The following is a 22,613-nucleotide window of genomic DNA, read 5'->3' on the forward strand; positions in this document are numbered from 1 at the left end:
TTGCTTAGACGATCTGTCCATTTCAGTGAGGGGGGTGTTAAAGTCCCCCACTATTATTGTATTGTTGTCGATGTGTTTCTTTGCTTTTGTTATTAATTGCCTTATATAATTGGCTGCTCCCATGTTAGGGGCATAGATATTTACAATTGTTAGATCTTCTTGTTGGAGAGACCCTTTAAGTAGGATATAGTGTCCTTCCTCATCTCTTATTACAGTCTTTAGTTTAAAATCTAATTTGTCTGATATAAGGATTGCCACCCCAGCTTTCTTTTGGTGTCCATTAGCATGGTAAATGGTTTTCCACCCCCTCACTTTCATTCTGGGGGTGTCTTTGGGTCTAAAATGAGTCTCTTGCAGACAGCATATCGATGGGTCTTGTTTTTTCATCCAATCTGATAGCCTGTGTCTTTTGATTGGGGCATTTAGCCCATTTACATTCAGGTAACTATTGAAAGGTAGGAATTTAGTGCCATTGTATTGCCTATAAGGTGACTGTTACTGTATACTGTCTGTGTTCCTTTCTGGTCTATGTTGCTTTTAGGCTCTCTCTTTGCTTAGAGGACCCCTTTCAATATTTCTTGTAGGGCTGGTTTCGTGTTTGCAAATTCCTTTAATTTTTGTTTGTCCTGGAAGCTTTTTATCTCTCCTTCTATTTTCAATGACAGCCTAGCTGGATATAGTATTCTTGGCTGCATATTTTTCTCATTTAGTGCTCTGAATATATCCTGCAAGTCCTTTCTGGCCTGCCAGGTCTCTGTGGATAGGTCTGTTGCCAATCTAATGTTTCTACCATTGTAGCTTACATATCTCTTGTCCCGAGCTGCTTTCAGGATTTTCTCTTTGTCTCTGAGACTCGTAAGTTTTACTATTAGATGTCGGGGTGTTGACCTATTTTTATTGATTTTGAGAGGGGTTCTCTGTGCCTCCTGGATTTTGATGCCTGTTTCCTTCCCCAAATTAGGGAAGTTCTCTGCTATAATTTGCTCCAGTGTACTTTCTGCCCCTCTCTCTTTCTTCTTCTGGTATCCCAATTATTCTAATGTTGTTTCGTCTTATGGTATCGCTTATCTGTCAAATTCTGCCCTCGTGATCCAGTAGTTGTTTATCTCTCTTTTTCTCAGCTTCTTTATTTTCCATCATTTGGTCTATATCACTGATTCTCTCTTCTGCCTCATTTATCCTAGCAGTTAGTGCCCCCATATTTGATTGCACCTCATTAATAGCCTTTTTGATTTCTACTTGGTTAGATTTTAGTTCTTTTACTTCTCCAGAAAGGGTTTCTCTAATAACTTCCATGCTTTTTTCAAGCCCAGCTAGTATCTTTAAAGTGATGATTCTGAACTCTAGATCCGACATCATACTAATGTCCATATTGAGTAGGTCCCTGGCAGTCAGTACTATCTCTTGTTCTTTTTGTTGAGGTGATTTTTTCCGTCTTGTCATTTTGTCCAGAGGAGAATAGATTAATGAGAGAACAAAATGCTAACAGGGTAACAACGTTCCCAGAAAATATACTCTAAACAAATCAGAAAAGACCTGAAGCAGTGGGAAAAGAAAGGGAAAGAGAGAAAAAAGAAAAAGAAAAAAAAAGGAAAAAGAAAAAGATAAAAACAAACAAAAACAGAACAAAACAAAAAAAAACAGAATGTGATCAAATATGATCAGGCTGGTATATAGATCAGTGCCACACACTAGATTTTGGGTGTATTTTGGTCTGATAGAAGAAAGTGCTTCCCAAAATTTTAAAGAAAGAAAAACTTATATATGTACAAAAATAAGGGTTGATATGATGAAGGGATGGAATATGACTGTAAAGATGGAAATTATAAAAAATTTTATAAAAGGAATTGATAAGAAGTTGTTTGAAAAAAGAAAGAAGAGGATTTAAAAAAAGAAAAAGAAAAAAAAAGGGAGAGAATGTGTTCAGGCAGGGGAGTAGGAAAAAACCATAAACTAGAGATTTAGGGTATATTTTGATCTGTTAGAAGAAACTATCTCAAAATTTTAAAGAGCGAACAACTTATATATATATGCCAAAAATATGGGTAACTACTATGAAGGGATAGAATATGACTCTAAAAATGAAAAATAAAAATGAAAAATAAAATTTTTTTTTTTTTAAAAAAGGGATTGATAAGATGTTGGTTGAAAAAGGGAAAAAGAAAAATTCAAACAAAAAAAAAAAGACAGTTAAAAAAAAATTAACTTTGAAAGACTAAAGAATCATGGTAAAAAAAGCCATGAATTCTATGTGCATTATTCCCCTAGCACTGGAGTTCTGCCGTTCTCATTGATCGGTAAACTTGGTCTTGGCTGGCTGTTCTCTCTGATCTTCTGGGGCAGGGGCCTGTTGCCGTGGTTTCCAAAAGTCTTTGCCAGAGGCGGAATTGCCCCGCCCTTGCCCCGTCCCAGCTAAGTAATCTGCTCGGGTTTGCTCTCCGGAGCTTTTGTTCCCTGTGAGCTTTCCGTACAGCTTTGGAGGCGGAGAGTGAAAATGGCGGCCTCCCAATCTCCGCCTCAGAGGAGCCGAGAACTCGGGCCCACTCTTCAGTGAGCCCCCAGAGAAAAGCAGTCAGTCACTCCTGTCTCCCCTGTCTCCGGCCGCACTCCGTGCTCACCCGGCCTGGGACGGAGCGTTTCTATCTCTGGCACCTGACCCCGTGTGGAGTCTCCAAACCCAGCAGATCCCCGCGGTGCGCTCCCGCGCCGCCCCTCCCGGGGGAAGGTGAGTCTCCCCGAATCTGCCGCTTGTTGGGTCCCTGCTGGAGGAGCAGTGGCCCGACTGTGCCGCGGATCACGGTTTATGGCAACCCCGAGCTGAGAGCCCGCGCCTGGGCTCCGTCTCTGCAGCCGGCTTCCCCGCTCCGATACCTGGGAGCTCTGCTGCACTCAGGCACCCCTGGTCTTTCTGTGACCCCGAGGGTCCTGAGACCACACCGTCCCACGAGGGTTCCACCCCCCACTTAGCCACCGGAGCGACGTCCCTCAGCGGAGCAGACTTCTAAAAGTTCTGATTTTGTGCTCCGTGGCTCTATCACTTGCCAGAAGCGGCCGATGGAGGCCCCTCCCCCACCGTCTCTCCTCCCGAATATCGCCTCGGATTCACTTCACTAGTCCTACCTTCCAGAAAGTGGTCGCTTTTTTGTTCAGAGAGTTGCTGCTCTTCTTTTCTTCGATCTCCTGTTGAGTTAGTAGGTGTTCAGAATGGTTTGATCCCTATCCAGCTGAATTCCTGAGAGGAGACGAAATCCAGGTCTCCTACTCCTCCGCCATCTTGCTCCGCCCCACATCATTAGTTTTTGATGTAGTGTTCCATGTTGATATTTTCTAAAAAGGAAGGAAAGAGGAACAAAAGAAAAAAATGGATAGTTGAAATGAGGAATATTTTTTCATGAAAAATAGATTTTTCCAGTTTCAGTGGTCCACAATTTTCTGTGAAAAGATTTCAGATGATTAGCTCAGCTACCAGTAGCCACAGTTTCCTTAGAAAGCTCAGAACCATTGAGGACACACCTTGAGTTTAGAAACTGGAAACTTCGCCACCTGCTTCGGAGAGCAGCTGGGTGCTCCGTCTTGGTCTGTAGCTCCCAGGGGGCCCCAGTCCCCTTCCAGAGCTTTGGGAGAAGTCTCTAAGATACTGCCTCTTTGGATTTCCCCTGCTTCCTCTCTCCTGGAAGCAGCAGTGAGAGCCTCTTCAGAGGAGGGTTCTAGGAACTAGAAAGGAAAGGATGTAAAGCTGTTCACTGTGGTTACTGTTCACTGCTGGTCACATTTGGTTTTCTTTGTCTCACAGCGTTAGGCGTTGGCACAGCCTGGTGGCACGTCTGTGTTCTAGGGTTTCTCCCAGTAAGCTCCAAGAATGCTGCTGTTCATTTCATGAGCGGATGGCTCACTTGGCAAAAGTGAGAAGATTCTAAGAGCTGCTTTTTTGGAGTGCCGAGGTTGAGATCTTTTTTTTTATTATTATTATTATGTTCAGTTAACCAGCATATAGTACATCATGTTTTTGATGTAATGTTCAACGATTCATCAGTTGCATATAACAACTCATCACAGTGCTCATCACATTACGTGCCCTCCTTAATACCCATCACCCGGTTACCCCATCCTCCCACCCCCTCCCTTCTGTAACCCTCAGTTTGGTTCCCAGAGTCCAGAGTCTCTCATGGTTTGTCTCCCTCTCTGATTTCTTCCCATTCAGTTTTCCCTCCCTTCCCCTGTGGTCCTCTGCACAGAGGGACCTGTGGACCCCTGAAACTGGAAAAATCTATTTTTCATGAAAAAATATTCCTCAACTATCCATTTTTTTCTTTTGTTTCCTCTTTCCTTCCTTTTTAGAAAATATTTTTAGAAAATATCAACATGGAACACTACATCAAAAACTAATGATGTAATGTATGGTGATTAACATAACATAACAAAATAAAATGCATATTCCTTATGTTCCACATATGAGTAAAACCATATGATAATTATCTTTCTCCGCTTGACTTATTTCACTTAGCATAGTCCCCTCCAGTTCCATCCATGTCTATGCAAATGGTGGGTATTCATCCTTTCTGATGGCTGAGTAATATTCCATTGTATATATGGACCACATCTTTATCCATTCATCCGTTGAAGGACATCTCGGCTCCTTCCACAGTTTGGCTTTTGTGGACATTGCTCCTGTGAGGTTGAGATCTTATCTTCAGCAGAAACTCAAACTGCCTGGCATGAAAAGCACACTACTGGGCCTGTTGGAAGAAGAAGGAGTTGGCTCTTCGGACTCTAACCATTATGTTAAGGTTATTTGTTATGTTTTCTAAACAGCTTTCACAAAGTCCTCCAAAGTCTTCTTGACATTCCTCCAATATAATCAACTTCATATTCTTTAATCCTACCCTTCTTCCCTATCTTTGAAAATTAATTCTGCACTCCTCTAGGAAGCTGATTAGGCTTTAGCCTGTGCTTCAGAGGCCCTCTGGGCTCAGCAAATCAGTGCTGGTCATCAGTGAAGTGACAGGTGTCACAGCTAGCTGGCCCTACATCCAAATTGGTGACACGTGACGATTCTGAGTGGTGGACCTCTGGGAACAATCGTAGTTTCTGGTGATGTTGACATGTTGCTTGGTCATGCCAGGGCCCTTCCTTCTTCGTGTGCCTCCTTCATGTCTGCAGACACCAGGCAAGTTATGCTGATAGCCTGGCTCTGCTGGGGGTTTTAGCTATGAAGAATCAGAAAATGGGGGGAAAGACAAGAAATTAAAACTCTTTCCGAAACTTCACGTAGGGAAATGACCACGAGGTTGAGAATTCTGTGAAACTGATTATTTCCTAGTGGGAAAGCCAGAAAATATAGAAACTCAGGAGTGGTAAACCAGGGTTTGCCATTCCATTTACACAGTGCTTTGCCATTGCCCTGTAAATGCCCCATAGCATGAAAGCACGCTGCCAAACATTAATGTTTGAAACTCGTTTTCCCACATTTGAATGTGTGTAGTCTATAAAATCTGTACATACAACTTAAGGTATTGCTAGGCAATTATTAAGCCAAACAGGTTATGTTTGCAGAAGACAAGGGAAGTTTAATTTTTAGTTGAGTGTGTTCTTGAGCCTCTGCTAAAGAAAGATCTCCTGTTTACTTTAACTGGAGACATTTGCCTCTTAAGTGTATGAGTGTGGTATAGGCTGCAAATAGCCACTCAGAGCTGAAGCCAACGGGTGGCGCAGGGCGGGGGGGGTGCTGTTACAGAGAACTGAGGCATGGTTAGTTGAATTGTCAGGAGTTGACAGGATCAGATTATTGTTGACTGATTTCAAATTGCTTTGTCTTATAACCTTTTTATATAATCTGACCAATATTCTTATATTTAAAAATTATGTATGCCTCAAACACACAAAAAATGGTGAAAACCCGCAGGATTGTGAGACTAAGTCACATCTCTCCGATTTTTCCGTGACAGTAGTTCTTAGAGGTTGAAAGCATAGAGGATGGCTCCTTCTTGTCATGCAGATCTCAACTTAAATGTTACCTCCTCGAAAAGGACTTCCTCAAGCAGCCATGGCTCAGGAAGCCCTCAAGACACTCTCACTTCTTTATCCTTGACCTTTTTAATTTACTTCCCCCATCTGATACTTTAGTGTTAGTCTTTTGTCAGTTTCCACCTACAGGGAAATAAGCTGAGACTTCATCTGTTTGTTCACCTTGTATGCTCAGTGACCAGAGCAGTGCCTGGCATTTAGAGAGCACCCAAATGATCTGCTTTCTTCTCCAGATCTTCCCCTCTTGCTCGTCTTTGAGACCAAATTTCATCATCACTGCCTGGAAGCAGGCCTGACTGTCACCTCCCCTTGCTGTAGAATCCATGGTATTTTAAACTGTGTATTTCTGTAATTAGCCAGTGTTTGCTTCCTGGTTGTAGCATCTGATTGGCACGATGATAACACATCTCTTGTGCGTTAATATGATAGGTATTTGAGGCCAGTGAGTCCTGTCAAGTTTTCCAGTCATAAGATAGAGCTTACAAAAGATTTTGAGAGAGAAGCACATACACATTTAAGAGTTACCTGTACACTGACATTAATGCTAAGGGTCAGTTGGATAGATGTTCTGCTTTGATGGTAGACTCAAGCAGTGGCTTGTTGTGGCATCCTTTTTTGGTAGTGTTATTTAATTTACCCCTGTGAATAACTCTTTCCGAAGGAAGGCTTTCTTTTTTGGAAACGTTCTACCTCTTAGCCCCCAACTTAAGCCCAGAAGCCAGAGTCTGATCTTGTTATGTCTGGGAATATCGATTTTCCACTAACGGCTGTATTTTACATGATAATGAATCCAGTCTTTTCTACAAGTCTGCTTCATTTATGCAAAATAGATAAAAATTGGAACATGTATGACTCTAAGTATTTTTTCAGGCAGCAAAGAATTTGCTGTGGAGCCTGCGCATAATTTTATGGGCCCTCATGTCATGTGAACCAAGGAAATGTTGGTTCTGTGGTCACGAAAGATAACGTTTATTGGATAGTTTTAGGTGGACAGAAGACAGCTTTTGAAATTCGGGGCCTTTGCTACTTCCTGTCTCAGAAAGGTCAACTTGATTTGGACCATCTTTCACACTTTGAAGGAGTAACCTTTCGTACAATAGGGCCTCAAAGCATTAACGGCCTCCTGCTCACTGATTTTCAATATTATGGAAAAGTTATTCCAAATTGATCTTAGCTATCAACAGAGAAAAGGCAGGAAATTAAATTAACAAGGAGGTGTTTCAGAAGCCTTTTGTGAATGCTATAGAGTCTCTCAAAAATCTAATCCTTGAGAGAAATTTATTTTGTTCTGGAAAGAATAGGTTACTTTCCCAAGAGATGCTAAGATGCCTTTCATTTATAAGAGATGGACTATAGCCTATGAATGGAATAGCAGGATTTTCAGTTCTTTCATTTTGCCATCAACTTGCTGTAATTTACCTTAAAAAAAAATCAACGTGTAAGAACATCATTCTGGTACTGCTATGTTCTTTCACCTATTACATAGAATTAACTCTACAGATTAATTTAAAGATAAGGCATACTAATTAATAGTCCAGCATCTCAGAAGTACTCGGCTCTTGGGATATTTATTGATTTCTGTCTTGAGCTTTATAAAAAGGTGCCTCAGATCCCCGGAAACAATGAGCTGTTTAAAAATTCTAAGTTAAGGGTGAGTTTCTCTGGGTGAATAGTGGGAAACAAACTTGGCTTCTCACTAATGGACACAGTTTTGAGTTTGGGTCTAATGCCAGTGGTCTGGGGCAGAAACAGAAAAACTTGCTTAATTTGGACTAATAATCAAGTCTTTTATTCTTTTCAAAAATAGGAAGTTAGAAAAAAACTTTCAGGCTTTTTAAGTAAGATAAATGTGCTTTAAAGAGACCTGTTTACAGATCCCAGTTTAGCTTTGGAGAAGCAATAGACTCCTTCAGGAATTTAATGACCATCCTGGACTATCTCTGAAGAAGGACACATGCACAGAAAGCTTTGCATATAATTGCAGGCAGTCTATAGACCCTCCCAAAGTTGGCCAAGGACCCTTTGGTTATCTATCTATAGGGCCCCAAGTAAGCAAACCCTGATTTACACCTCTGAATAGGAGCTATGCTTCATTTTTATGCTGTAAATACTGGTCATTTAATCCTCGGCATTAACGTAGCACCCAAGGCATATTTGAATGTTTTGATGAGTTTTATTTAAACAGAAACAACGTTTATTTAGTCCTTTAGCAATGGAGTATATGTTTAAGATTTTGATGGCTATTAGAGAAATAGTTATAAAGCTATTTATAACTATAGAAATAAGCAAACACATTTTATGTGTTATGAATGCCGTTTGCCCTTATATAGCCTAATCATTTTATTGTCTCTTGCTCTGCCTTCTTGGCTTTTCTTCAATATCAAAATACTAAATCCATTTCATGGGTAGGAATAATTCATCCCAGCATTCATATTCTTTTGGAAAAATTAAAACTGACTTTAACTCCATTTTAGCAACAATTGATAATTAAATATATTTAATAATTCAGTATATTTCATGTGATTATTGAACTTTTAAAAAATGTTTGGAAAAATAGTATCACTGGTAAAATAAAATATAAAAGTTCATTATTTTTACTTATATCTTAAATTCCCTTTTCTTTTTAGGTTAGTAGCTTTTCTTGTACTTCTTACTACCATATATGTATATCCCTATGCTAGCCATTGTTTCACATATCAAGGAAAAAAGTAAAAATATGTCCTTACTGAACTGAATAGAAATTGAAGAATTACATGTTTTCAAATTCATATCATACTAATTTGCCTTATATTTATGTGTTCTTCCTGGGTGATCTTATCCAGTCCCAGGGCTTCACTGTCCTCTAACTCAGGTTGGCAAACTGTGACCTATGGTCCAAATAAATACATTCTGACACCTGTTTTTTGTAAATAAAGTTTTATTAGAACAGATGCACTCAGTTGTTAGCTGTTGTTTATGGCTGTGTTGATGATGCAAAGGCAGAGTTGAGTAGTTGTGATAGATCGTATGGCCTGCAAAACCTAAAGTATTTACTGTCTCGCCCCTTACAGAAAATGATTGTGTACCTGATCTTGCTCACTACTTCAAACCTTCTTCCTGAGATCTTCATTCCTAAATTTAGCCGCCCCCAGATTTCTTTACCTCCATGCCCCACATCCACCATAAAATCAATGTTTCCCAAACTGAGTTCTTCCTATGTTTATTTCCCACCCTAATGGGTTCCTCCATCTGAGTTTCCTATCTCAGTTGATGGCACCACCATATGCCCAAGGTGCTTCTCTCCTTTATATTATTCATGCCTGATCTGTCACTAAGACCAGTCTATTGACTATCCAAAATATACGCATGCCTGACAGACAGTAATCTAGGTTTTTAAGTAACCAGTGCTTATTGTTCTTATGCTCTCAGGCCCCACCTGCAGTTAGACCAGAAATTCCTTTTTTGGCCTTTTAGAAATTGCCATAAACTATATTCAGTGAGAAATAATTATTGGCATGTTTCCATCAAATAAGCCATGGAGAGATGGGTTCATTTCTCAATGTTAGATACTGCTTCACAAGGAAGAATTTAGGAGTGCTAGGAAGTCAGAATATTGTAAAATTTGTACTTTTATTATTTGAATACACTGAGAAGAACATGACCATCTGATTTACTGAGTTGTCACTTTAAAAGTATTCATAGATGTTTTAAAATTAAATCCTTGTTCTTTGTACAGGGCCTCATTGGCTGGGGTATGAGGAGTTAAAACTTTAACATTAGATTACCATTTTTTTTTTTTTTTTGGTTCATCCAAAGAACACATTCAGATAACAAATGCATTTCTATCCTCATCAGTATTACTTGAGTATTATTTTAAAGTTTGTGATATTATTAACTCTGAATTCTCTTTTATGAATTTAAAATTATGCCATAATAACTGACGAAGAGCATAGAAGAGCATAGTAAAAATAAATAAACTTTGAAATGCAAAAGGATTAGTGGGGTTAATAAATATCCACTCAGAGTTTTAGCAGTTTTGATCTTGGCATTTGCTTTATCCAGCAAATATTATCATAGTACTTTAATTTCAGTTTCTCTATCTGAAAAATTATGCAGGAGCAGTCTTTGTTTTCAGGAACACCAGTGATGTTTACAGCATTTAAGTCCAAAGCAGAGGTCATAAATTAATTCTAATCCTCTGAGCAAAGACATTAGCCTTTGTGTAACATTAGGATTTGGGCTTGTTCACACAAAATAATCCCAAGAATAATAGTTCCCCATGCTCAATGGTGATCTCAAAGATTAATATTTTTCTCTGGTTAATGATTCTGTAATACATTAATAGGCTCCTCCAAACACTTCCTGAAATTTTAATTATCTGTAGACTCTCAAAGCTGTATTTTGATCAGGCATGGAAAGAAGTGATGGAGCTCAATTACTGTCAAATTAAGGATGATTTTACATTCTGATGTAGAGAAAAATGCCACCCACCAGCAGACTTCAAAATAGCTGAAATGCTTAGAGAAAAAAAGTAAGTGGTTGAGGACATTAAGCTACACTATTGTCTCCGTGCCCTGTGGGTCAGATGGTCTGGTGCCGCGAGGTGGCTGCTATCTCTAGCACCTTCACTGTTCTCTCTGCTGCTGGTGCTGGTGCTGGTGGTGCTGGTGGTGCTGGTGGTGTTGGTGCTGGTGCTGCTGGTGGTGCTGGTGGTGCTGGTGGTGCTGGTGCTGGTGCTGGTGCTGCTGGTGCTGGTGCTGGTGCTTCTGGTGGTGCTGGTGGTGGTGCTGGTGCTGCTGGTGGTGCTGGTGCTGGTGCTGCTGGTGCTGCTGGTGGTGGTGCTGGTGGTGCTAGTGCTGGTGGTGCTGCTGGTGGTGGTGCTGGTGGTGCTGGTGGTGCTGGTGCTGGTGGTGCTGGTGCTGGTGGTGGTGCTGGTGCTGGTGCTGGTGCTGGTGGTGCTGGTGGTGCTGGTGGTGGTGCTGGTGGTGGTGCTGGTGGTGGTGCTGGTGGTGGTGCTGGTGGTGCTGGTGGTGGTGCTAGTGCTGGTGGTGGTGCTGGTGGTGGTGCTGGTGGTGCTAGTGCTGGTGGTGGTGCTGGTGGTGCTGGTGGTGCTGGTGGTGGTACTAGTGCTGGTGGTGGTGCTGGTCCTGGTGGTGCTGGTGGTGCTGGTGCTGGTGGTGCTAGTGCTGGTGGTGGTGCTGGTGGTGCTGGTGGTGCTGGTGGTGGTGCTAGTGCTGGTGGTGGTGCTGGTGGTGCTGGTGGTAGTGGTGCTGGTGGTGCTGGTGCTGGTGGTGCTGGTGGTGCTGGTGGTGGTGCTGGTGGTGGTGGTGCTGGTGGTGGTGGTGCTGGTGGTGCTAGTGCTGGTGGTGGTGCTGGTGGTGCTGGTGGTGGTGCTAGTGCTGGTGGTGGTGCTGGTGGTAGTGGTGCTGGTGGTGCTGGTGGTGCTGGTGGTAGTGGTGCTGGTGGTGCTGGTGGTGCTGGTGCTGGTGGTGCTGGTGGTGCTGGTGCTGGTGGTGGTGGTGGTGGTGCTGGTGCTGGTGGTGGCGGCGGCGGTGGCGGTGGCGGCGGCAGCATCCCCAGGACCTCCCGCCGAAGCTGCAGGGCAGCACATAGAGTCTCCCTACACGGTCTCACATAAAAATGACTTTCAAGTCTTTAGTGAATAGGTTTGAGCAAGTCGATAGTCCTTTTCAGTGATCTTTCTCTAAGAACAAGGCAGTTTGGGGCAGAACAAAGAGAGGCTTCTGTTCTAAGTGTGGTGCCGATAGGGATTGTGTCGCCTCAGATGAGCCCCTTAACTCTTCTTCATACTTGAAATGGGAAGATGAATCCCTGCTTGATGAAAGTTGCAAAGGATAGGAATGGTGTTTGCAGAGCCCCCTGGCAGGTGATAGATGCTTAGGATATTGTGGTGGTAGTGGTTGTTGATGTTACAGTGACGACAAGAAGGGTAAGAACATCCACAACTGTATTTGAGGCATTGCCCTTGTTAATTCTAGATCATCTCTGTTCGGGTTTCTCATGTCGGCCTTGTCACTCACAGGTGCTCTAGTTAGCTGAGGGAAGGAAGAGCAGTCTCAATCTTATAAATAAATGGGTCTTCTCTGGGGCTGTATTTTCCATCATATAAGATCATGACTCCATGTCATTGAGAAAAATGTGCAAAAGTCATGCAGATATTCATAACAGCACTTTTTTTTTTTTAAATGAAGACGTGGGAGATAACTTGCCTCAACAATGAGGACGTGACTAAGGATATAAAAATAGATAATATTTTATAGTTTTTTAAATGATGTATGCAAGGGCTCCTGGGTGGCTCAGTGGGTTAAGCAACTGCCTTCGGCTCAGGTCATGATCCCAGGGTCCTGGGATCGAGCCCCGCATCGGGCTTCCTGCTCTGCGGGGCGTCTGCTTCTCCCTCTCCCTCTGCCTGCTGCTCACCCTGCTTGTGCTCTCTGTTAAATGAATAAATAAAATCTTTTTTAAAATAAAATAAAATAAAAATGGCTTATGCAGGCTATTTTGAAACACAGAAATGCATATCTGATATAATAACTGAAAATGGTCATTATGGTGTTTCTTTGCTAATGGCAACTTTGTAGATATTTCTATAAAATTAGAGACCAAAAGAAACTTCAGAATACAATAAGTAGGGTTTTAATGTTCACTGGTTTCTTTATTTTCCACAAAGTTGCTTAACTTTATAAAAATTATGATTGTCTTAAGCGTGTAATAACCTTCATTTGCTCATTCTAATGAAAACGTGCATTCCGTGTTCCTAATGACAGGTTTGAAGAGGAACTCTTGCAATGAAATTATTTTGTAAATGAGTCCTCTTTTTCTGGGTTGCCAAAATCTGGTATAGGTACAATAAGCCAAAGAAGGTGGGAAGGTTGAAGAGAAGATTTAGATTTTTAATTAATCCAACACAAATAGAGAAATACGTAAATAGATGTATCATGCTATAGCAATTTATGTGACAATTTGGGACCTCCTGGTCTAGAAAAGCTTAAGTAGTCTTTAAAGGGCAGCTGACAGTGATGTATATAAATTAGGACTTCTGTGTGTTCTCATTTTTCCTTTCGTCTTATCACATCTAACAGGGACTCTAGTGCGGCATGTTCATTTTACAGAAGAAAGCCATGCCCTCAGGCGCTGTGCAGGATACTTAACGTGGGCTTGTAATAATGTTGGCATCACAGTGATCTACCCCGGCATTCAGACATTATCAGAGACAGTTTACAGATGGACAGGGAAATATGCACTACCTAAGATAGAATGCTGCATTTATTAAGAGTTTTTTTAAAACATAGATGGACTTTGTCTCAAGACAAGAAAGGTATAAGGCAAATATAGAGTTACAATCCTCTAGAGGAAGAAGGTGGTAGAAGGGGATGGACCCATAAAACACACTTTGGCGCCCCTCTCTACTTGTTCAATTCCAGAAGGTTGATAACCCCTGGAGGGTCGAGGTGGGGGTTTATGTTTCCTTTGTAATGAGCACATGTTCTACTGTGTTCTGCCAGATTCTCAGCAAGATTGAGGCTATGATTGTGGGGTCACCTCACTGGCTGATTGACTCAGTCACCTACTTTTCTTTTTCCATTGCTTCGTTGGGTTTCTCTACATCATGATTGCTTGTCTTTATTGCTACCTGGAAGGAAACCTGCCTGAAATCCAAATGGATTTACGACTCATTGATTAATTTATGGGCAAAGATAGATAAAAAGCAACAGGGGTGCTATTCCTTTTCCTTTCAGGATGAACCATGGGTCTTCTTTCTCATATTTTGACATTTTATGACAACTGCCCTCATGAAGAGGCAACCTCCCATTGAAATTGTGGCTCGAGAGCTACAGAGTGGTGCTGGCCCCTGTCTGTGATTTTAGATATGTAAAGCCCCAGACCTGAGCTTCAGAAAGGGTCTTCTCCAGCGACATTCTCATCACCGTGACTGTGTAAATCTAAGTTTGTATCATTAGATACGTTTTGACATTTTGGTACATGAATGAGGTAGACTAATTTATGTGATTAAATTCTCAGTCATTTGATAGAAGATTAAATGCTTCATTTAAAAATGCCAAAGGATATTTTTAATTTGGAGTCTCAATTTTAATTGAAACACTATCATTTGAATTTGAGCATTGAGGAGTAACAATGAAACATGTTTTTAATTTTCTAAAGTAAATGATTAAGTTATATTAATTTTAAAGCAGTCTTCCCTAGCTTTGCTCTTACAGGAAAAATATTTGCAAACTAATTTTTGTTTTTATCCGTATATAAAATTAAAATAGTACATTGAATGTGCCATATGCATGTTGATGACTGGTCCCGTGTCAATTAGGATGACCGGGGGAGAGGCCAGGGACCATCTCTAACCCAGCATCAACGTGGGGTTTATTACACAATAGGTGCTCAATAACTATTGAATCTCCAAATGGGGGTCAGCAATCTGAAATGGAGTACCAACCCTGCCAGTCCTTAGGAATATCACCAAACCTCTCTGAACCTCAGTTTCCCCATTTGTAAAGCGGGTATGATGATATTTACTCTGTTGTTTTGAGGGGATACTGTGAGAGTCAAAGGAAAAATGTGTGACATGTCTTTGAAAACTGGACAGCGTTTTCTGTAAGTAGTCATTATCAGCATTATTATTGTGTTTCAAGACTGCTTCTTAGTACCGTATGTTTGTTAGTTCTAGCATCCAGTTAGCATTCCATAAAAGCATATTTCAGTAAAAAAAAAAAAAAAAAACAGATCCTGTGCCAAAAATAAAATTGAAGAGAAATTAGTAATTTATCACATTAATTGACCTCTAAAGTTTTATTGAAATACTGTGTTTATTTTGACATAATTGTAATCACTTATGTATTTAATTTGCTTTTGTTTTTTCATGGAGGGACACTCAAAAACATACCCTTAGACAACCAAATCATTATTTCCCAAAAAACATGGCACATTGGTAGCTTTTTGTGTATATGTGAGGCTTTTTACGTAAGAGTGAGATAATGTAATGTATAACATTAAGGTGTAAGGTGTAGGTCAATGAAAATTTGGCTTATGATGGATTACCATTACTGTTTTAGAAATTAGATTTGGATATATATCACATAAAATTTACTCTTAGATGTGCTGTAAATTCAATGACAGGGTTTTGTTGAAATGAGATCTTATGGGTTTTGATGAAGAAAATCAGTATACACCTTATCTTTTATTCTTTCTTCTTGCTCAGTGTGCAGTTAAATTTACTCTCTAGGATCACAGTATTTAGCATATATTAATTTTATATTCACCGTGCTTATATTAACTTTATGCTTAACACTGCTAAGTGATACCAAAAATGCATTAATAAAGTCCTAAGCATTAGCTGGACTCACAAGTATTGTAGTCCTAGGTTTTGTTTTTAATCTTCTCTATATCCTTAATTGGATGATGTATTCATGATTGAACCCATCTGAGCATATTTTTACTGTACATTGGGCATTGTGGTGAAGCCAAAGACTTATGAGACACGACCCAAAATTACATCCAGGCAGCGATATGGGACACAATCTCACATCAATTTTTTAAGCTATCTAATCAGTATGTATACTTACATATATGAATGATGCTGGAGCCTTCAGTAAAAACCACAATAGTGACACCTGTCAGACCCTCCCAAGTTCTGAAAAAAAAAAAAAAAATTAAGAGATAGGATAAAATCATTGGCAGCTAAGACTTAAATATCACCTTTATTACTAGTAAAGGTCAGGTTGGAGTGCAGGGTTTATCTGTTGATCCCGAACCCCAACAGGCCTCTCTGTGGGCCCAAAGGAGCCGCTCACACTCTGGCATGAAGATCAGAGGAAACCACATCTACCCAGAGGGCAGCCCCACTCCCTAGAGGAAGAAGGGGGTTGCTGAGCCTGGGGTACCTCATTCGTGCTTCCTCCAATCACCCCTTAGAGAAGTCACTGCCCCTTCCCCTCATGGAGTGAGTGGAGAGGTAGAAAGCTCCAGGAAAGACCCAGCAGTGTTACCTGCTTGAACTGTGTTATAGAGAATGGATTCACTCCTAATAGAGGACAGGTAATACTTGATGCCAAAGGAACTGAGCAGAATCAAAGGACGGAAGGAAAAGAGTACGTGTGCCATACAAAGAAGGACCTTCAGGACTTGGCGCTAAGCGGTCAGGAGGAAGGGGGTAGAATATTGTGGGATGGCACAGGCAGGGGAAGGTGGGCTTGTTTGGAGAGGAGGTGACAGAGGGCTGGGTAGTCCTAGGAATTGAGGAGCTCCCTCTTTAGCTAAGGAGCCTTCAGAAGTGGCACAGAGTATTTCTCTGTGAATGTGTGTGGGAGATGGTTTGTTGTTGTTGTTGTTGTTTTCTTGATTGCATCCTAGCACATTGAACTCTGAGAAGTTTTTTCATATATTTGCATGGTTCTCTCCATAACTTACCTTAGCTAATTACATGTAATTGTATGCTTTCCAAATATGTATTGAACTTGGTGACAGATCATCATCAGATTTCAGTTGCTAAGAGTCTCATTTTTGGAGTGTATGACCTATATAAGGACATGTTACAGAGCAAATGACTCCCTCCCTTTCTATGATTAGCATCTTTGTGGTTACATGAAAAGCTACCTCTAAAATAGATAGAGTTCTAAGTCAGTTTTCAAACCTGGACTTGTACTATGTGTCAATCTGGGTGGATCCAGTGGAATCCTGCTCATTGAGTCATGCTCAAATATGTTCATGAGCCAACAGCCTATTGATTTTGAAGGCTTTTTTTAGAGTGTACATTTCTCCAAAATAAAATCCTTAGACATGGGGCTTCAGAGAATGGTAACAATCCATTATGGAATCATTTATTACATAGGCTTTGTTGTTCCATGTGATAAATCATGTTTGCTCCAAAACACTGTTACTTTTAAAAAGGAAAAAAAAAATCTCTTCAGTACAATGAGATTCTGAGATGACTGTATCCTGTACCCTGTAAGCACTTGCTAACTCTTGGCTGAATGCTCTGGGTGTGGAATGGTGGGAGCAGAGAGCACCCATTAGCTACCTTCTCTGTCTTCAAGGGGTTTGAAATTTCACTGGGGAAATGTGACAGGCATTTGCATTCTAGGTGGTGAATACAAACAGTGTATGAGTAAGCCCCATGTTGTCTACTTCCTGTCATTCTTTGCCTTGTTTATTCAGGAAACTTCTTGAACGGTGTGGCAAGTGTTAAAGATACCGCGTCTTTTGCCTGACGCTGTGACAAATGTTCCTGTCTTGACTTACCCCAGAGGTAATTGGATTCACCGTATAACTGATTTTCCCTCCACTATCTACAGCTTGGTAGATTTTTGTAATTCCCCTTCTTGGCTATCATTTATCATTTTATCTTAGTTCCCTCCTTGCTCTTGTATTTATTGAACTAAATACATCTCTACTATGGCACAGAGAGAAAGAAGAGAGAATTGGATGCTTGAAGACAAAGGAAAAGTTCTGAGGTCTAATTAAGTTGCTACATCTCGGCCATGGGATGGTCCGAGTCCACGGAGTACACGGGCCTGATGTGAAATGGCCTGGTGGCCGTCATGTCTTCTGTAGGATGCTGCAAACATTACAGGATATGGTTTTTGTTTGTTTTCTTTTTCATCAGTGCAGAGGATTTATTTATTTATTTATTTATTTTAATCTATGTGAATGTTTGGCAACTAAAGAGTTGACTTGTTTTAATGGCAATTCTTATGGACTGGATTGAATTAACTATATCATGCTTTTTTTTTTTTTTTAACCGCTTTATTGAGTTAAAATTCACATGTCCTACAATTCACTTGTTTAAACTATATGGTTCAGTGGCTTTCAGTATGTTCGGGGTTTTGCAACCATTATCCTAATCAACTTTAGAGCATTCGTATAACTCTGAAAGGAAACTCCTCATTCCTTAGCTGTCATACAATCTCCCCATCTTCCACACTCCCCCCAGCCCTAGACAACCACTGATCTACTTTCTGTCTCTAATGAACCACTCTAATGAAGGAAGCATCAGCTGAAGTTTCTAAGTGTGACTGATTAGAAGAATGCATCTCATCAAAAATAATAACAAGCTAGAAAGCAGTCACATAGTCAGTGTATGGAAGAGGACTCCTCAGCCCTTTTCAGTTGTGTGCATCAACCATGTAGAGTCAGCAGCCCTGACCTACTCTACTCCACTTCTTTACACAAGACATGTTTAACAGGATAAAGTCTAGGACACATTGCTTAGAGTTCATGGCAGTGTGCACTGTTTACCCAGAAAAATCCCATTTTGGACATTCTCTGTGTGGGGACTTTGCTAAGGTAATGGGTCTACCCTCAAGGAGCTCACAGCATAGAAGAGAGGGATGGAGGTGTATAAACAAGTAGGTACAAAATAACGTCAGAATCCTCTAAATACAGCACAGGAGGTACTCCCAGGATAGTCATTTATGCCTGGGGAGCCTGGCGGGGAAACAGGATGTCCCAAACAGCTCCTGAAGGAGGTGGCTCTGGGAGGTCAGCGAAGGCACACGTGCAGTGCGTGCAAGCATGGGGAAGGGGGGTGGGTCGAGGGACCAGGGTGTTCAGAAGCAAGGAGGTAGGAAGCATCCTGGAGCCTTTGGACATGAGCACATCTGGCAGTAAGGTGTTGTTCCCAGGAAAGTTGGGGAGGAAGATCCTGAGGGCAGTGAGCCCCTGCAGGGAAGGTGCTAGGTGAGAGCCGAAGAGGTCGTACTTTACCCACGATATTAATTTCCTGTAGCTGCTATAACAAAGTGCTACAATTTGGGAGACTTAGAACCACAAAAATTTATCATCTCACATTTCTGGAGGCTAGAATTCCAAATCAACGTGTTGGCAGGTTCACGCTCCCTTTGAAACCTGTAGGGGAAAGATCTTTCCTTGCCTGTTTTTGTTCTGGTCGCCCCAGACATTCTTTGGCTTGGGTCAGCCTGGTTCCCCTCTCTGCCGCTGTCCTCAGGTGGTGGGTTTCCTGAGCTGCTTCGTGGTGTTTTCCCCCCGTGCACGTCTGTCTCTGTGTCCAAATTTCCCCTTTATATAAGGACACCGGTCATATTGGAATAGGGCCCGCCTTCATGGCCTCATTTTATCTTGATTACCTCTGTAAGGGCCCTATTTCCAAATGAGGTCCTGTTATGAGGTACTGGAGGTTAGGACATCAACATACACTTTTTAGGAGAGAAAATGCAGCCCGTAACACCCACCAAGCATTAGGGTGCGACAGAAGGAATTGAAGCAAAGGAGTTGAGTGATTATATCTGCATTTTAGTAAGTCACTTGGTCAGCTGTGGAGGATGAATACAGAGTAGTCAAGAAAAGTTAGGAACCTGTTGGCCTTGTCCAGGCAAGAAGTCTTATGGATCTTGTATGCCTGACCAAGATAATAAGGTGTTACTTTATTCTTCACTCATCAAATTAAAAAAAAGAGAGAGATCCACAGATCCACAGCAGCACTGGAAAGCCAGGCCAGACATACCATCAGCAGGCAAAGATACTCAAGAATCCCAGAAGGCATTAAAGGAATTAATCTGATTGGTGGTGAAACCCAACAGAACAGAGAAGTGCATTCTCTTTTATAGGCTCGTAGACAATATATTAATACAACATTGGCTTTAGGTCAGTGAGGAGACGGAGAATGAAATGAAAAGTGCACATGCCCATCAGTTCCATATCTGGAAATCTATCCTATCCATATCCTCACTCAGCCAGAGATATATATGCAAGAACAATCATAGAACATTGTTTCTAATTGTGGAATACCAAAAACATTTAAATATCCATTGGCCCAAATATAGTATCTCCATACCTTTGAATGTTCTGTAGTTATTAAAAGGAATGAGATAACTCTATGTGCTAACATGGAAAAGTCTCTAACATCCAGCAAATGAGTACAATGAAACTGTTGAACAATTCCTAGTGTATTACCAAATATGTAACAAAGAAAGAAAAGCCCTTTAGATTTTTATATCTTCCCACATCTTTTTAAGTGTTTTACTCAACTCTAAGTGATTCCTTTAGGGAAGGAAATGGGATTGGGGCAATAAGGTGAAAAGGAACTTTCACTTTTCATAATAGGTCTTTCTGTATTCTGCAAACGTTTTCAATCAGCATGTATTATAACAAAACTGAAAATTAACTGTAACAAACATTTAGGGATGTAGAACCTATGAGATTTGGCTAGTAGGTGAATGTGCTGAACAGCAGGAGGGAAGGGAAAGGAAAAAGTGAGGAATAGAATGGAATGGATGAAATGGGGAGGATAAATTCAAAACCCCTCAGAAATAAAAGGGCAATGTTTTGTTTTTATTTTTTTAAAGACTTTTTATTTATTTGAGAGAGAGAAAGAGCACAAGCAGGGGGAGCAGCAGAGGGAGTGGGAGAAGCATGCTCCCCGCTGAGCAGGGAGCCCAGTGTGGGGCTTGATCCCAGGACCTGGAGATCATGACCTGAGCTGAAGGCAGACGCTTAACCAACTGAGCCACCCAGGCACCCCAAGGGCAACATTTTAAAGAGAGAGCTCTTTTTTTTTTTTTTTTTTTTTTTAATAAAACAAGCAAACAAAAAAGAAGGTATGTAGGGGGCTCCTGTGTAGCTCAGTCAGTTGAGCGTCCGACTCTTGATTTCAGCTCAGGTCATGACCTCAGGGTCATGAGGTCGAGCCCCGAGTCAGGCTCTGCACTGGGCATGGAGCCTGCTTCAGATTCTGTCTCTCCCTCTGCCTTTCCCCTGCTCTAAAAAAGAAAAAAAAAAAAAAAAAATGAAGGTATGTATCTTACTGTAAGAAAGATCTGGGGGTTACAGTTTGAGAAGTAGGATTTCTGCATTTTCAGCTACAGTCGGCAAGGTCCTTCACATGAGCACGGAAAAGCAGAGCACCATGAGCTGAGAGTTGGTTGCAGAAATTAGTGTCATCCCCAGAATTACTTCTGAAGAGTGTATAAAGCTGCCGGTAACTTAGTGCTAGCTGTCTACAGATTGCAGATAAAATAACAGTCTCATGGATGGTGCATATCTGTGGAATGGGATGGAAAACTTTCCCCTTTAACTCATTTGTTCCTCTCACTTTTCCTTCCTTTCTCTCTTCCCTCCTTTACCCCTTCCTGTCTTGCATGCCCCACACACCCACCCACATCCGTGATACAAATCTGCCAGGCTGAAAACAAGGTGAAAAGAAAAGGAACTAATAGAAGACAGTGACATCCAAATCAGATAAGCACCTCCAGATGAAGAGATCTTCTGCCAAAAACATGATGTGAAAATTGTGTGGCCTACTTAGCATCAAAAATGTGATAGGTAATATTAACACAGCAGAAAGCTTGAAAAACAAGTGACAATAGAATTTCCAACATCTGCTCTTATTTATTGTTTATGAACAAAACACTTTCATCTGCATTATTTCATGGAAGCCTCATAACTCTTTGAAGGGGGAAATGCTTCCATCTCTTTATGGGAAGGAGCACTGAGTCTCAGAAATGGGCAGGAGAGGTAGTTAGGTCTCAGAGCGTATCTGCCAACATCTCAGCTGTCTTTTCTGTCTAACACTCTAATGTCTGACATCCCTGATACCACACTGATTTCTCTCTCAGGCTAAGCCTTTCAGATGTTATCCTTCAAAAACTTGTGTTGTCAGCTGTCCTAACTTTGAAGAATCATAGAAGTTAACAAAATATATTAATTCATGTCATTTATTGAGTGGAGTGGTCCTTTGGACAACAAAAACCTTGGTAAGAAGAAGGGGATAGATTGTGCCCTTTTGCAGGGGCTAACCAACAATAGCTTACAAAATAAAAATGTAGAATTTAATTCCAGAAATAATTGTTTCATCGTTCATGATGCTAAACACATGGGGTACAACCATAAGCTGTGAGCAGTGAAAGAAGGACCGTAGAAATGGGTTCTGTTTTAGCCAGGCTCTGAGGTATTTCCTGGTACTGGGGCCACAGATATTGGTGATACTTGTTCAGATGAAGAAATCGCTGTTAACTGTTTCACTAATTTATAGCATGCAAACCCAGCTTCTCCATCTGAAGGGAGAAAGCAGAGAAGTTACCACTACGTAGATTACCTGCAAGAGGGAGAAGTCTAGTAAGAAAGTCATTCACTAATCAATGTTCACTTTTTAGAAGTTTCCAGACATGACACTACTCAGCTGCAGTCTTCCCCTCAAAGTCATCAAAAAGCTACAATGTACACATGGGAATGGAAATGGAAATTAGCACCTGAAATAAATTGAGGGCCACAACAGCCTCCCCACTGAGAGTTGCCTGGCTCCTCCAAGGACCCAGCTCCTGGGCTGAGACCCCTTCTCCCCTGCAGCGTGCCTTTCAAACAACGTAAAGATCTGACAAATGGCAGAGCAAGTCTCTGGTTGCTCACTCTATTAGGTCTGAGCCTAGTTTTGCTACAGCACACCTTATTCTTTCCTCTCCGGTGGTTTTGTATAGATTTCCTTACCTCCACTATTTCTTAACTACAGGATAGTTACCATGGCAACACCTGTTGATGGCAGACCAAAAAAAAAAAATGTAATTCTTCGGTGAGGAAGCTGCTTCTGTATTTCTTGCTTCTGGCTCTCACAGTTAGATTTAGGGGAT

At 41.2% G+C, this 22,613-nt stretch overlaps 1 protein-coding gene across 4 annotated transcripts in view; it reads left to right on the top strand.

The window, feature by feature from the left end:
• The window catches only part of PAG1 (phosphoprotein membrane anchor with glycosphingolipid microdomains 1), a 143,160-nt gene that overhangs the window by 52,527 nt on the left and 68,020 nt on the right, over positions 1-22,613 (top strand). Inside the window, exon 1 of one of the 4 annotated variants that reach the window (XM_036097083.2) lies at positions 16,762-17,281. The exons of the other annotated variants lie outside the window; for them this stretch is intronic. The gene's annotated coding sequence lies outside the window, so the exon portion shown is untranslated. Of the gene's footprint in view, positions 1-16,761; positions 17,282-22,613 lie in introns of those variants that run through there. 4 annotated transcript variants of the gene reach the window in all.

The sequence above is a fragment of the Halichoerus grypus genome, chromosome 5 (genome assembly GCF_964656455.1).
Source record: "Halichoerus grypus chromosome 5, mHalGry1.hap1.1, whole genome shotgun sequence".
NCBI classification, from domain to species: domain Eukaryota; kingdom Metazoa; phylum Chordata; class Mammalia; order Carnivora; family Phocidae; genus Halichoerus; species Halichoerus grypus.